Below are 4,747 nucleotides of genomic sequence, written 5' to 3'. Positions count from 1 at the left end.
TGCGAGCTCCGGGGGGTTCTGGAGAGCTGCTTTTCGTTGCCCAGCGGAGACGAAGAACGAGACAGTTTATCGGCGGCGCTCTCGATCGGCGTGGTGCGCCAAGCGTGTCCGTCGGTGTGAGCTGTGGGAGTCGACTAGCTAGAGGGCCTCCCGGCCCACACCGCCCGCTGCTCGCCAGGATCCCGTCGTCCAGGTGCCCGCTCGTCGAGTCGAGGCCGCTGAAGCCCCAACACCATCCTCAGGGCACGGGTCAGGTCAGGGCTGTGCCGGGGATCCCCTTGAAATCCCCGGGCCGCGGTAAAGAGCACAAAGGTTGGCGACGAAGAAAGGTGCGCCTCTGCGTTCCCGAACGGCGCCAAAGTGGCGACCTGCCGCCGAGTGGCGATTTGGCGGCCTGCAGGCTACCTGCTTCCGGGAACGGTGTTTTTCTCACCGCCCTGAGACATGGAGGGCGTGGGCGCATCACCGAGCGGTGGTGCGGGTGCCTGGCTTGGGGGTGGCCCGGCCCGGCCCCTGGCCACCTGGCCGCCCTCGGTGCCGCCACCAGAGCCTGTCCTGCAAAGCCGTAGGAGAGCCCGCCCCCCGCCCTGCGGATTTCCCCGGAGCCGCGGATCCAGATCGCAGGCATGAAGAAGAGACATACGGTGACGACTCGAGTGGGCCTTCTCCGAGGGTCAGCGTAGAACGGGCAGGTTCTTTTCCTCGTGTAAGCACAGCAATAGAGAAGGCAGGCATGCGGTTTGGCGCCTTGCGGTAATACCGGGTGGACATGACGGTACTTTGGGTTGCCTACGCACTGGCTGCAGGGGTTGCAGTCTTGGGGCGGGTGGTAGGGGAGTGGCAGCCCTTCCCCCCTCTCCCCAACTCCCCCACCAGCACCACGCACATTCATCATTAAAGTGTCCTCTGCGGACGTTAGTTGTCCCAAATTAAAATCGATATGCCCGTTCGCCTCTCAGATGAAGGTGTGCGTCCCTCCGATCACAAAGAGCACCCGCGGACCCATGAGCGTTGAGCAAGCAGAACCATAGGCGGATCGCTGCCAAAGTGGCTTGTCCAGTTTTCGCACGCCTGACGGGTACTACCATGTTCTCGAGGTGCGGGGCCGCACGGTCGGTGACGACAATACCCGGTGTGTGGCGACTATAGACGTTTTATCCAAAGCGGTTATTCGTACAGTCGCCCAAATATCGCTATTTTTGTCCAGCGACAACCTCTTCATTGTGGTCAATATTTGAAATTTTGGCCACGGTGTTTGATGCGGAGTGTCGTTGTCTGATCAGAACTTCTGCCGTAATTATTGCTCTTCCCCCTTTGCCGTGCCGCGTCCCCTACTCCTCTCCTCCTCCCCACCCCGCATTTGCCGCGCCTTTATGGAAACGTAAACAAACAATAAAAATCGGTCGGTGTCACGATCGGCGTCTTCTGCTAAATACCGATAATACCTACTCATTTAATTGACCATAGGATTTTAATCAGAATTTTCGGGTGGACATCGCCACTTTTCGATATTAATCGCAAGGTATAGTGCTTGATTGTTTCCGGTCCAGATAATTGAATTGTTCCATTCCGGTTATTGCTGTAATGTAAGAGGTTAGTGTGCTCCAGTGCACAAGTTGTCAGTTATTTTTTTGAGGCCGAGTAAATGATGCCCGTGATGTAAACTTGGCGCTCTGTAAGCTTTGTTGAAAAGGTGTTGAATGGGTACACTTCTTTATTCCATACAGTATGTTAAATACTGCTGCAGGTCACTGTCAGTGTTTTATCATATATCATCTATTTTACTCCATATTTTTCTCGTGGAACAGAAAACTTTATTACTTTCTGGTTGGGGTGCAAACCGAGTGATACTGTTTGCGTAATCTCCCAAACAATTAATAATTGTGCGTTGCAGCTATTTGCAGCTGCTCCTTCGTACTTAATGCTTGAGTCCAGTGCCAAATTATTTATTTAAAAGACCATGGACATTTAGAGATGTATGGGGGGAGAGGCATTTAAAGGTGTATTGTATTGTATGAGTAATTTAAATGTAATTAACAGTTGATGAGCACTAAAAGTATACCATTTAATATGATTGCAGGAACTCGGCCCAGAAATGTTCTTGACACGAGGAAAGAAGTCTATGGAGTCATTTCACCCAAAAGAATAGGTGAGTTGACATGACAGTAACCAACGCTGGTCTAATTTGTCTCTGCACAGACTCTATGAGGAGCTTCCTTTCGTGTGCATCAAAGGGTGGTTTTTGATGTTTCTTGTGGTGCCTTGGTTCTTTGTTGTCGATTTCAATCCTCTTCTGTCAAAATCCAGGCTGATTTGTTATCATTGAAAATTTCTTTTAAAAATCTTGACAATTTGGAAAACTGCTGGAATTGGTTTGGATTGGTCGGGCAAACTCCCTTTTCAGTTACCCTGTTTAAATATCATGGTGCCGACCCACTACAGCAGAGTTCTTAGCCTTAGGTAGCCTACCCACCCATAGGGAGACCAGCTCTTAAAATTCAAGTTTCTGTAAACAGGAGTGGTTTCTGACAGAAGCAAAGGTAGTTTCGTGGTCCCTGGTACACCCCTATCTATTCAAGTACTCCTCCGTCAGAAAACCGGACCCTTGCCTTTGCAAATTTTGCCAAAAATGAAAATTTTGAAAATCGCTGGAAATAGTTGGGATTGGTCAGACTGAATCCTCTTTCAATCTCCGCGTCGAAGTTTCGCGCCACCGGGCAATTTAAGTGAGATACGCCTGTTCTCGGAGCGGTTCGCCTGCGAGGTAGGCAGCCCATCGTACGCTGACCGCCAGATTCAAAAGACCACCCTTAAAACTCAAGTTTCTCTGGACAGGGGTGGTTTCTGACGGAACCAAAGGTAGTTTTGTGGTCCCCTGGGTCACCCCTGTCGATTCGGCTACTTTTCCGTCGAAATCCGGACCCATCAATTTTCGCTAAAAACACAACGGCTAAATTGAGTGCTTCCTGACTGGGCCTTTGTAAATTTTGCCAAAAATGAAAAATTTGAAAATCGCTGGAAATGGTCGGGATTGGTCTGGGAGAGTCGCCTTCGACCCCCTCTGTCGAAATTGAGTGCTTCCTGACTCTTTTATATCGGCTTCACAGAGACTTGCGATTCTGCACGTCGCCAGGGAGAGCGTGCTCGAGGTACCAGCTTGCTCATCTCATGTGGAAGGACGAGGGACACGTGTTGAGCGAAGGGGAATGAGATTCGAGAAGGCAAACCTTTTATTCTGACGAATAGATCAATACATAGACAGAACAAAGCAAATTAACGAAAAAGTATACGGCACAAGAATAGGACTTTATACGGGGACATGGATCCAGAAGTCATCCCAATGGCCCCTTGAACACCTGGCAGTGGGGTCATGAGAGAATAGGCAAAAGAACCACTCAAAAGGAGCACGGGTCCCAAACTCTCTCAGAACTACGTGACAGTCAAGTACGCATGCTGCGCTGCAGCGGTCCCTACCCCTTGACTTGACTTGACTAACCAGGCCGCTACAGGGGGCACAATTGTTACCCACCCCTACATGGAGCGAAGGGTTCGCCGACAAGACCGCCTTTACCGTGTCCCCGTGGATCCAGCCGTGAGGGCACGTTCCGCGTTGCAGCCACACGTCAACCTCTTGCAGCGCCGGCGCTACGTCGGGCGTGATGGCCAGCAGCAGCTCGTCCGGCCGCACGTTCGCGTCCACCTTGAGGTGCACCAGGGCCGACAGCGACGGCAGCACGCTCACCAGCGTCTGCACGGGGAAGAATGCTGGCAGGCTATCGTAATGGTTATAGACTGTCAGCTTTTCCAAGCAGGACCGCCCTGACGATGCCAGGTCCAGGAGATGGTCCACGCCGTCCTGCTCAGCGAAGCACAACGGGGGTTCGTATTCGAGGCGTAGTTCGCGGAGGTTTTTGGCGCGCCGGAGGAGCTGTGCAGCCCCCGCGACGGCGGCCCGGTTATAACCTCCACTTCCATCCCTAACTAGCCAGCTAACGAGCAGGTCCAGGTCCTGGAGCGATTCGCAAGCGGCGAAGGCCTCCAGCCCGGGCATACTGCTGCACTTCAGCTGGCGGAGATTCGGCAAGCCGCCCAGTAAGTGCCCAGTGGAGTCGGTGCCGTAGCGCCAATGGCCGAGGTCAACCCTCTGGAGCGTGGCCGCGTGTCCGGCCAGGATGAAGTTCACAAAATGCTCGGTCTTCGGGAGGAGCTCGCACCGGAAAAATCTCAGTGAAGGCGTCGACACGGGGATGCCCGAGACAGCAACGGCCGTGGCTGGTGCGTGATATTCTAGTCCCGTGACTTGAAGCTCCTCCAAGTCAGCCGTTGTAGCCAGAGTTCCCAAAACGTAGGAGACGTCAAGGATATAGCCAAAATCGACTTGAACGCTCCTCAGACGGCCGAGCGCCTCCTGCCTGCAGATCACCGCTGCTGCGCGCATCGCGTCGCAGTCTTTGCGTAGAGAGAGGGACAACCTTGTTACAGCGCACCTGGTCGTAATGTACGCGAGGCCACATCGGTGATGATGCGGAAGTTCTACACTCAGGGAAGCGACGCACGGCGCGAGTCGCAGCACGGGGCACACGCATCGGGAGCCTGGCAGTTGTCGATGCCGCCACACGTCCCGGTGCAGCGCCAGGTCGCCGAGCCTCTTGCACACGAGGCGGCAGGCGAGGAGGTCCTCCACGTCCAGGTACTCCATCAGCGTCACGAGCACGTCGTCCGGCAGGTGCTCCATGTCCTGCGGGAA

The 4,747-nt window shown here is 53.7% G+C and overlaps 1 protein-coding gene across 1 annotated transcript in view; it reads left to right on the top strand.

Moving 5' to 3' along the window:
- The window catches only part of LOC127750957 (tribbles homolog 2-like), a gene marked incomplete in the record, with an annotated part of 54,057 nt that overhangs the window by 47,841 nt on the left and 1,469 nt on the right, over positions 1–4,747 (top strand).

The sequence above is a fragment of the Frankliniella occidentalis genome, unplaced genomic scaffold (genome assembly GCF_000697945.3).
Source record: "Frankliniella occidentalis isolate FOCC.00 unplaced genomic scaffold, Focc_3.1 Scaffold295, whole genome shotgun sequence".
NCBI lineage: Eukaryota > Metazoa > Arthropoda > Insecta > Thysanoptera > Thripidae > Frankliniella > Frankliniella occidentalis.
This window is presented reverse-complemented; position numbering and strand designations above follow the sequence as displayed.